Here is a 12590-nt window from a genome sequence, read left to right as displayed (position 1 = left end):
GCGTTCAAACAAACAAACAAACAAACAAACTCTTCAGCTTTATAATATTAGTATAGATTACTAATAATACTAATATTCGATCCATCATTGAGGTTAAGCTACGCTTGCCGAAGTTGTTCTGTGGATGGGTGGCACTTTAAATTGTGGGTCTATCTAATGACTAATAATATTAATCAGATAATTTTGGAAAATGGAGTTAGCAAATCTCAAGCCACATGCTCCGCCCTAACATAACAGTAAATCGCATGTAGATAAACTGGAACCTTACCAAAACTTACTGAGCATTAGACTAAAGTTATCACGCTTTGCATGCAGTTTGGAACTACCAATATATTTACAACACAGTATTTAGACTAATTCTTCAGAGTCCATACTCGGATAACAATTTCGAAGCGCGGTTTTAGGAACCCGTTTGAAGTACTAAAGTAGGTAAACACGTCTTAATGTTAAAATTTGTCTATTAATACGGACCTAGATTCCAGTTTACGAATTCCAGGAATATTGTAAGAAAGCTTAATAGGTACAGCTTATCCAAAATACAATAGTTCAGGCACTTCGTGGAACAAAATTAATAATATCTTCAGGTTCGAAATCCTGTTAAGCCAAAACCCAGTTGAGTTAAGTCGAATCTAATTTGATTTTGAGTAGGTACTATGATTTTTTTTTGACGAGATAGAAGATTAACAATAGGTAATAATAATTCAGAATGGGGATTGTTCACTTTTTTTAACATCTGTTTTTAATTCATTTTTAGAAAATAGCGTATCGTTTACAAACAAGGTACCTATGTGGGTAGGTACTGTGTTCTACAAAAATCTGAAATGTCAACATCTGTAAAAGCGTTAGATATCACGCAGCTCTTATCTTTTCCTTTTATCAGCAAGTACGTTTCACTGGGGCCGTATTAAAACGGAACAGTTTTTCGGATGAGACATTCCCATTCAAATGTATGCTAAACGCCTAACCTACGTGCGAGACGTATGAATAAAACAAAGGAACCGCGCCATAATGGTCAGCATATATAGCTATCTACAGCCATGGTCTCATGGCAGCTGTTCGACTAAATTTGCTATAGGAGGAATCTGTGGTGTGCTATAAAACTGTGGCAAGAATTGAGAGTGCCTACTGTCGGTCTGTGTTGATAAGTGACTTGGTTGGAACTGATGGACTGGAATGGACATCGGATCTCTCAGTTTTTCTACCAACTAGACATTATTATATTTGAAAAAATAGCGATAAACTACAATATAATATAGCTAGGTACTATCTTTTTATTGAAGTGCGGTATAAAACAATTTTATGTTCACGTTTTTCAAAATACCGCAAAAAGTTTATTCAGATTCATAAAACCACTCATTCGCTAAAAAATAGCACTCACAAATCGCTTTTCAAAAAACAATTTCAGATTCACTTACTCACCTACTGCGTCAAAACAAATAGAAGCAGACAACATAGCAATCAACAACATAGCTAGTCGTGTAGGAATCGATAATGGAGGTGGATAAATCCTCGCTGTATTTGAAATTTGCAATCATCGAAGTGTTCACAGAGATCCAATCAAATTGGCGCGGTGCATAGAATATAAATGAAGCGAGCTTAAACACACTTACCCGTAGGTGCCAATTTTGCAAAATCATCCTGCTTGAATATTCATAAAAGTCAGAACGGATTATATTAACATAATTGTATTATTGCGTACGCCACTCTTTAATGTTACCTATTATGTTTTACTTAGTTGCTACTTTTGTAAGGCTGTGATCGCACTGAAATTAAGATCCGTGTAGACTTAAGTGCTTCAGTTTCCCGACAACAAACATTTTTGGCTTACTAGACTTAAAATTTCAGAATAAATTGGGATTCTGTAGGCACCTACGGTTAATAAACTATTTCGTTATCAACATAGCACAATTATCAATATTCCATGTTAATTCATTACCACGGTAGGTATCTAATATCACGGAACTAAGGTAAGCTTTTGGCTTACTAGACTTTCTTATTCCCTAGATAATATTCTTCTTTTCATATACACTAGGTATACATTAAAAGCATGCATTAAAATATATTCAATTCTGCTGCACACAACCGTGGTAGCTTTTATCTTTTATGTCTCTGTCGGGATTAGTTTTAGGTACGTGTGTTATAAAATAAAATACGAAATAAAAATCAAGTCATGCATTGCAAATGAAAAACCATTTATTCATACTCGGATTTATGAATACTACAAGCTTTGACGCAAAGATACGAATGTTCATAAAACATTTTATCTTTTGATGAAGTCACTTTTGACGTCTTCATAATAGAAAAAAATTAGTAATTTAGGATGTCGTCTTATATAATACTGTTTCTTTTTTTCTTGGTCATATAAAAAGGAATTGAAATAGAATATTTTAGGTAAGCCTACGTACCAAATTGTTTAAGTTATGAAAGTTCGGCAAGCAATTATTTTGAAGACAGTAATAGGTCCATTAACTGCCAAAACTGTTTAATGTATTTTATTAAATATTTAAGAGTCCCATTGTCTCATTTATTCAAGCAGCGAATTTCTAAGAATAAGTGTTTTATTTCCTTGAAAGAAACTCACAAATAACTGGAAATGTTTCATAAAAAGATGAAAGTAGGTACAAGGATATAAGTATAAACATAATCCGCTTGTTGAGCGCGCTCATGATGTTGATCGAAAGCTTTTCACAGTTAAGCCAGTTTTGTAATTTTTTTTTTTTTTTTTTTTTTTTTTTTTTTTTTTTTTTTTTTTTTTTTTTTTTTTCTTTTTTTTTTTTTTTTTTTTTTTTGAAAGACAACTCCCGCACTAAGAATTGCTCTTGTGTCGCGGGGACTTTTACAAACATACAAACAACGGACACAAAGCACAACCAGACCCGAAACAATTATTTGTGGATCGCACAAATAATTGTCCCGTGTGGGAATCGAACCCACGACCTCCCGTTGCAGTGGTATCGGCGTGGCGACCTAAACCACTGCGCCACAGAGGCAGTCAAAAAAATCCTTTCACAAACATCGTTTCATATACAATGTCGGTTAATAATAAATCCTTTCCGTGTTTGATAACATGTTGAGAGTTTTGTGAACAAAGTACTTTTATAAGAGCATTTAATTTACTATGACTTCCTACATACGAACATAAACTCAAGTGTTACCTCAAGTAAAGCTTTTATCTTTATTTAAGACGTACCTAAATGGTTATTATTAATATCATCTCAGGGAACGTTGTAAACATGACTATGTTGGCTTCATTAATATGTTAACTGAAGACTTAATAGTATGACATTGCTAATAATCCACATAAAAGTAAAATAAAAACAAAATATCCCCGTTTCATTTAATGTTAGATGTTTCAATAAGTAACTACTTTTCTACAGTAAACAAGTTTCAGTTGCCCACAAAAATAATATTTTCGAAAACAAAATATTATAAGAATATCGTAGAAAATCTCTTCGGAACAGATATTCAAAGCAGATAAGCAAGTTCACATTAGCTGTTATAGACGATGCATTAGGGTTGCGCTTAAGGATGTACATTAAACTAATTGAAGGCAACTAATTAATTTCTAATTCACTGTTACATTATATCTTAGACGATCCATACATACATAATATCACGCTTTTTACAATATTGCCCACAAAAGACCAAAGAACGCCACTTGGTACGATCCTTACTAACTTCCCTTGCTTCATTCACAAATCCCTTCCCTTTGTCTCAGAGACGATTAAGTAGTTTTCTACCATGAACAAGCACAATTCTGTATTTGCAAATATAAATAACAGTATTGAGAACAAAATATCATAAGAATATCGTAGAAAATCTCTCCGGAACAGATATTCAAAGCAGATAAAAGCAAGTTCACATTAGCTGCAATAGACGATGCATTAGGGTTGCGCATTAGGATGTACATTAAGGTGGACACGTTATCCTCGTATGTTACAATAATTGTAGCTCCTAGAGACCTAGATTGTACGCTGAATAGTTTGGTGTAACCTTTTAGACTTTAGAGTTGTGTATGAAAAGCTACGAATGTATATTTGCATTTCTCTATGTATGGGGACTTTAAAAAACGTGACTTTTACTACTGCTCTGTATTTTTTTGTGTGCTGTTATTTATCAAATTACGAAATTTTGGAAATTAATTTGTGCTATCGTCTGACTACTGGTTATAGGTATTTTTTCCTAATAAGAGATATTAATAGATCGCTCAGCATCATATTTTTATTCACTTTTTAAGTAGGTATTGGTTAGAAATTTAATAAAATAAGCCTGTCTGATTCTGTGTCTTGAACTACATATCTCTATACTGAATGTAATTAAAAAAGCAGCAGTGAAAGTGTAGCTGACAGACTGTCAAACAAATAGACAGACTTTGGTATAAATCTCTGCAAAGACCCGTTTATACCAAATCTTTTACAACATCCGACAATTCTACATCAGCATTCTGGAAGCCAGTCTTCAAACTTCTATCCCAGAACAGTCTTGCACTGCATATATTCTGTTCGTCAGCTTCTTTCAATCAATCGATATTATGTAAATTTCATGTTAAGAGAGTGTGCCCACATAAAAACAGGAAAATGCAGCTTCAGTCCTCTGCTAACATACCATAGCACTTTGGATGTTATTACACTCCCAGGATCCCCGAAGTTGCTGACAACAATATTATATTACGAATAACTAGTTAAATAGAGCTTGCACTTGCGTTACATGGGTACACATAATCGATAACTTTATAAAATACTTACAAACTTGTGCTTAGATTATAATAACGTTATTCAAATGGGCACATGTAAATATTGGAAAAAAAAAGTTTCTAGTCCGATATGCACGCAGTTTCTGGAAAAAATTAGTAGTCTCTTAACATGCTATATATTATTATCCCTGAAATTTTAATTTTATTCGACAAAGAAGTTATAATCCAATTTCAATTTATCAGTTAAGTTTTTATGCTACCCAACAAGCATCGTTATATCGAAGGTTTAAAGACAAAACATTTTAAGAATTTCACGAAGTCTGCCTCACGTGTATCAAGTGCTGCGATTTGATATTTATAGAGGTGGTTTGGCCTTTCGAGTGCACGTGCTTGCAAGCGCTGTTCAAGACTTGGGACTTGAAATAAAACTGCTATAAACGCTAAGTAATACTTAAGATCGTTTTATGTGGCCGCATTGCTGGTTAATGTTAGTAAAATACCCGTACTTTTGTCTGTCAACTATTGAAGAAGAAACAATACACGACCTTGAAGCTTATTTTGAGAAACGATTTCAATGAATGCGAAAAAAAAATTGAGCTAGAACAAAATCTGTTTTGATAGAATCACATACACAATAATGCTAGTTAATCCTCACAAAGTTATGTAAGAGTGTTTCTGCTGTCTAGTTCCGGAAAATATTTTAAACACTTTAAATTGGCGTTACAACAAACGGGTTCTGAAAAACGAGGTTCTTAAACGCCTGCAAGCGGCTTTGTGCATATTCAAAATTCAAATGTACCTTAACCATTTTATATTTTAAACAATGACGTAGGAACTAAATAAGCCGGATATGTGGTACAATTTTATCTTGTTTTTCTTTTATCCCCCGTTTGTAACGGTTCTATTATGAAAGGAACCCCTGTTTGCTGAATGTATTACAACGGTCCCATCTTTTGCCACAAAAGGTTTATCCTGTACGACGTCGTACAATCGCTTCACTTATTTTTCTTGTCGTGTCTACCTAATTGTATGTATATTGTGTCGCTTTACTTCCTGCTTTGCGTATAGTTATGTTTGTGCATTGACTGCGTGAAAGCCAAAGAAAGGGGAGTTATTTTATCGTGAACATTGTGAGGTTTTCCGACATGTGTATGTATCTTACATTATCCTTGTATTTTCGGTCCATTTCATAAATTGACGGTTAGGTCTTCTCAACTGATTTTTGTATAAAGATATCATTATAGTAATTTTTAAATAAATGACTTGATATTTGGATAAGATTAACATTATACAGTTCAATTCGAAAAGAATATAGGTATGAACAATTGTAACGTAACAAAAATACAATTTGCAAGTACAAATTCGTTCGTAAGCTCAGACAAAGAATAACTGAATAATATAAACTTTTATAATAAAGCAATAACGACGTTAGAAGTTAATTATTTGCTTTGTTGAGTCTAAAAGAACGGCCGCCGGTTGCGGATATTATAATTACTTAAATGTATAACATGACTTGTTCTTAACTTTCGACTTTAGTATAGAAACTAATCATCTTAATGAATGTTTTTGAACAAAATCTTTGCTAATATTGTCTAATTCAAAGCAACTTTATTTCATTTCTATAGAAGGTAATGAATTAAATAGGAATCTCAATGCCTTAATCAGTGTCTACTTTGTTATTCCCTTTTTCATAATATTACAAGCTTGTAATACGCGTAATGTCAGCAATTTGGGTATATATGGAAATTATTATCAGAAACGTAATTTTCCTTTCAGTAAGCAAAATTAGTATACTTTAAGGGAAACAACGTTTATAAGGAAATATCAGTGAGTAGTTAATGAATTAATATTTTATATTCGGAAGGAAAACAAGCAATGCTATATTGAAAGCGATAAGCGAGATTACTCATCAACTTGAAAGCTGGAAATCAAGACGGAGAAAATCACTGACTCGCTTTCCTTGTAAGTAAGACGAATCAGTGATTTTGTGAACATGCAACGCACGATTCAATCACATTAATTCGAATCAACAGCTTCATTAATCCTCCGGGAAGCGTATTAGAGTAACGTACTCAATAATCGCTGACGAATCCGCTCACTACGGAACCTAACCTTAAAGGTTCGCTCCATGGGTTTGTGATGCTATTACACCGGACCTTTTACACTCTCCTTGTCCTAAATGTCAACGTCCACTGACTGCCAAAAGGTAATCAGAAAGACATTTTACCGCTCGCGACGACTCCGCTCCCGCGATAATGACGTTATTTCACGAGTAACGTGCAGCATTTAGAATAAATTTTAAGCATTTTGGTCTAATGAAAATTTTGTGTGAGAAATTATTCGTATTTTTTACAATTGTGGTGTTAAATTGTGATATTTTAATGCGAAAAAATGTTAAGGTATTTCGCTGAGCTTCCAATTAAATTTATGCTGCTTAATGATTTCAGGATTCATTATCACTATAATTAATATTGAACTAGAGTTATTAATTTAAATTTATAATAGAATATCAAATTATAACAAACTATTTTAATTAATTGCATGTTATTCACATTCATTACTAACACTAATCTGGTCAATTCATTCATTTAACAAACCGTTTATACATCATAAAATATATGTAGAATTTATTTAAATAAGCACTTAATGCACCGAGTAGGTACATTGTAGCTTTTCGAAAAAAACGCTTTAAAACGCAAATCTAGCTATGTAGGTTATTCCTCTTCACTTTTTCTAATTTGTAGCGGACCGTGACGTGTTTTCCTAAAAACTTACTTCTCTTAACAGACAAGGACCACTCTGGACCATGCAAAAGTTACCACCGCACATAGGTTCAAAAGGAACCATTTATTAGCCACGCTTCGTTCACACTTCCTAACTTCGACTAACTTCACTACAATGTTACTGTCTACAACAAACGCAGTAGTGGTTGCACTTACAACTATTTTGATACTTATAACATTTGTTTTAGCCTCATGTACAGTTTTATAAAGCCTTTTGTACGAGCACAGCGAACATTTTCGTATTTTTACCCAGTTTTAAAACGGCTTATCGTGTTTTTGTAATAAAAATGTCTCGCACGCTCTTTTAGGTTTGTACAGCTTGCTGCATTGAAAAAGAAAATTGCTTGTTTTAGAACAGCGATACATACGTGCAATGTGTTTTCTGTCCGCAGAATTTTAAAATTGTTTGCATTTTTATAAAAAATATTTTGTTTATCAAATAAATTTCATTAATTAAGGGCTTAATATTACTGACGCTGTACCTAATGGTTTAATGTTTTGTCCAAAATAGTATCAAATCGGATGGCTCAAATGACTATAAATATCTGAAGTCGATGTCGTTTTAATGCGTATACAAAGCCTTTATAAGTCAGAAACTCTCCCTCGTCACTATCTAAATAAAGTTTCAATTTCATTAAAACCTTTATATTTAACGCCTACATAAATGAATTGGAAATAGTCCAGGGATTTGCTTTGTTCGAAATGGCTGTATTAGGTGTTCTGAATTCTTTGTATAGCATAACGGCAGATAGTGGTTGTAATTGTTAGAAAACTGGCCGGTGAACGAGTGAGTAGGGAATGGAATTGACAATAATGTGTGCGCCCGGGGCACAGTCACTTTTGAACGTTAGTGCCGGGATATTGTTCGCTAACTCGGTAATTGTAAAGCCGCGTTGACATTGGTACTCCAGAGATTACTGTTTGGCAGGCGGTTTGGCTTAAGGCTATTTGATTACTAAGAGCTAGTTTATTTTTAGTACACACATAAAATAGAATGCTATAGGTACATTTTATATCAACAGTTGTACTGTTTTCAGATTTTTTTGTTTTACATTTCTGTGAAATACATTAAACCAACCTAACTCTTTTGTTGAAATACATTTAAATGACAAATAATTAGCATGTTACGGGGAATTCTTCAGTCTGAGTATTTTTTTAAATACGAGCAATTTTATAATTTAGATTTACGAATTTTGAATATTTGTGAGGATGGATGGATATATTGGATATGTTATTATAATGTATGTTTGTTACTTTTTTACGTAAAAACGACTGAACCGATTTTCATTACACCTGTAACTTAAAACCTAGATTAACACTAGTTTTATTTTTTCCCCAGGAAATCTATTAACGCGGACAAAGTCGCGGGTGGCAACTAGTTTTTCATAAAGTAATGCAGTATCAAGATAAATAGTTAGCACAGCTGTGTGCTGCAATACGTTTTAAAAATGTTTTCAGGCTTCAAATCGATCAGTGTCAAGTTAGTGCGTCTAATCCATTAGCTGTAAGCTTTTTGCCTCACGTGCTAGTTGAAGATAACATTTTAAACTAATCATTTATTTACAAACTAAACCTATACGTTTTCTAGCAAATTTTAGGTAAAACACTAGTTATTTTTAGATTTGCTTTTAAAACTTTAAATTGTTTATTTTGTATTGTATCAAATGTTTTCGCATTGAATTAATATTATAGGAATAGACTCAGCGGGTAATTCTTTTACATCTTCTAAGTATGATTTTTTGTGTCAAGTTAGAAGGTTTCTTTTATTAAATTCACAAAAGTATGCTGATGGAAAAGATTGGAAGTTTTTATGGAACTTTGTTATATTAAAGCTACTCAACATATAACACCGAGTTATTGGCTCATTCACCAAAAATTTAAAATGTGGCTAGATGTAGTTGCGCAAAAGATAATTAATTTTTCGCTTCTAAATGTATTAGAATATTTTTTCGGTTGCGACAACATTATCTTAAAATTTACATATAACAACTGTAGGAAGTTACGTGCTTACCGTAGTCACGATTAACCAAGAGGTTAACTTTAGAACAAAGTTAGGATACATAGAAATCGGGATCTTGCGCACCAACTTACAGTAGTTAGTGTTTAATCTCAGAACAGCCTCGAGGTGCTCTCGATTATGCTGCAATTTTAGCTTAATTCTACTTTGGTAAAGATAACACTCTGTATAATATCTACTGCACAAATATTAGGGCTGTTATTGAAGGTAATATAGTGACATATCAGTTATGTCCGTGTTCCGTAGCTGCGCTGCAACTCTGCTACGAGTGAGCTACGCTTCAGCTACGGAGCTGCTACGCGTCATTACATCTCTCATTTAATTTTATTCTTAGTTTTTACATCTTTTTTGTAGTAGTTTAACAATTCAATTATTAATGAAGGGTGGTTGTGAAGTGATTCTTGGAAAATCTTGCATAAGATAAAAAAGTGGTAAAGTTTTATACATTGTCTTAATAATTAATTAAATTTAGAGTGGCGACATACCTTGAATTAGCACTATTTCTTTACCTTACATCCTATATACTCTCATGTAAATGTAAGTTTTCCTGTACCCTGTGGTGGCGGGGTGTCCGCGGGTCTTATCTCGATGAAGGCTGTGTCCCATGCTGTCAGTGTGGATTAACTCGGAGATTCGACGGCTTCATGTGGTTTGTGTGAATATTTCATGTACAGATTTTACTTGACAAAGTAAGTAAGATACTATGTTATCTTTTCTGGAATATTATGTACATACCGTGGTACTATATATATGACATTTTCATGAATTTTATCCAACATCGTCCCACTATTGGGCAAGGGTCTCCTACCTAGAAATGGGTAACAATTAGGTCTAGAGTCAAATGCGACGTATGGTTTGATCACGATGCTTTCTTCATCGTTAGAACAAGTAAGAATAATTTCGAATTACAAATCCTTGGAGATAAGTGGAGCGGAGAGTATGTTGCTATCAGATTTATAGTAAACGGAATCACAATAAAGTATTTTTCTACTATTTATCAAACTTTCAATCTTAAATAATTTCCACAATATCATGGGCAATGTGGGCATGTAGACACGCCTTTATGATTCGCTATTTCCCCAATTGTCCGTATGTCCTTATTGAGTAATATTTCATGCAGTGTGTTTTGTTTCCAGCAAATAGTGGAATTTATTGCGACGCCGACAAGTTTATTATCATTTTGTTTATTGCTCTGCGAGGAATGCGCCAATATGTCATTAGTACTGTGATTTATTAAATACTAGCTCTTGCAGTGACTCTGTCTGCGTAGACTATGATTATAAGGCTTAGTACTCGTCTAGTTTCTATTCCCGTGGGATCCATGAGCTAAAGACCATCCTATATACTATTAGAGTCTCGAACTATCTTTATACAAAATTATATTCATATGGGTTCAAACCACTGAACATTAGCATGAAGAAGCGACAGACAAACAGTGCTACTTTATTTGAGAATATTTATTTGAAATTGGTTATGCGGCAAAGAAGGCTTTATTATAGTGGCTTATAAAGACAAATGGCTATGACCTTTGTTTTGCAGTCTAGACATCGGTTTTTCACTTACAGATTTGCTGATTGTATTTTGTTAGAGCCAAATAGCTATACTTATTGTGTTTAAATTTTAGATTGGAGACTACTCAGCAATAATTGAATCGAGCGTTTATATGCGCCGGACTACAGGGAATATGTTAGGCGGTTTAAAGACGCTGACTGTACTAATTTTAGACCAAAAGTTTTCTGTAACTAAAGTTAATCTGATTGGTTCGCCTGTTTCATGAAATACTCTCTACAAATAAATATGTGTATCCCTTTTTATTGTTATTAAATGATGATACAGATTTTGAAAAACAATTATGTTTGAGTAAATATTCATTTTATCTATAGTTTTGTTTTCCAAAATGAAACCGAAAAATCCATCAGTGTTGTATATTTTTAACGAACATTTCCACGTAAATTGGTCTAAACAAAACTGTAGGACATAAATGTTTTGAATTGAAATTGCTTTTATTTTTCAGTGCCTATTGCGCTTGACATCTCTGTGCAAGTGGTGTTGTTTTTATTATACGTTCTGTACCATTGAACTTTTATTATTTTCCTTCACTGATTTGTGGGTTCTACAGGACATTCGAATTAGTTTACTGTTCAATTATGTATGTGTGATACTATAAATGTTAATTAATTTATTGAATGAAGTTCTTATTCAGTATTTTTTAAATTGGTTAAAGAGTGTTTTACTTAAAAATTTATGACCAACGTGGCCCAAATCGCGTTTTTTATGTTTAATAGAACACAATTCCAAGAGGCAATTAAAAATGGGCTTCATTTCGGGCTCCGATTATTTAACTGCTGCATGCTAAAATTAATTAAAATTGATGTAATGGTTTAGTTGTTAAACGGCAACGAAAACACAGACAATACAACTACAATATTAGTTACAAAATAAGTAGTTTTAGTGTCCGCCATTGCATCCCTACATTAAGTTAACCTTGTAAACAATATCAATTGCAATATTACGAACAACTGCATACGTTTAACTAATTTAGTTCAATCTCGTTAATTACGTAATTACGTTGCAGTTAGCTTTACTAACAACTATTATTTAACAGCGGAATATGGGCGGCATATATTAACCGTTATCACAGCTTCGACATCTCGTTTGAAGTTGTTATCACAGTATTATACATTATAACTAACAGCGAATCGAGATATTGTTTTGAAACAATTCATAAAATGTTTAAAAGTTTAATGTTTAACAGTTATTGCTTAAACATTTGTAATGACATTCCGCGAGCAAATTTGTTTTGTTTTTTTCTATATTAAATTTATATTTGTCAGGAAAAAGTAACGTAGTCGTTAAAAGTACATTTGGGTTCGTTTCAACATGTAAAAAAATATCTACGTGATTCCCAAAATCATTTTTGTACGTCTGCATTTTGTTTTGTGAACCTTTTTGTGATAAATTAGATTCTCAGTGGTTTAATCACCTATAAGAGATAATTTTCGTCACTTCGCAAATAACCCTTTGTAAGACGAAAGGCCACATCACAAATTCACTTTTGAAATGTGTTTTCAAAACGAACTAACATAAACAAGCATTT

The sequence above is a fragment of the Anticarsia gemmatalis genome, chromosome 8, assembly GCF_050436995.1.
Source record: "Anticarsia gemmatalis isolate Benzon Research Colony breed Stoneville strain chromosome 8, ilAntGemm2 primary, whole genome shotgun sequence".
Classification (NCBI taxonomy): domain Eukaryota; kingdom Metazoa; phylum Arthropoda; class Insecta; order Lepidoptera; family Erebidae; genus Anticarsia; species Anticarsia gemmatalis.
Note: the sequence above shows the minus strand (reverse complement) of the source record.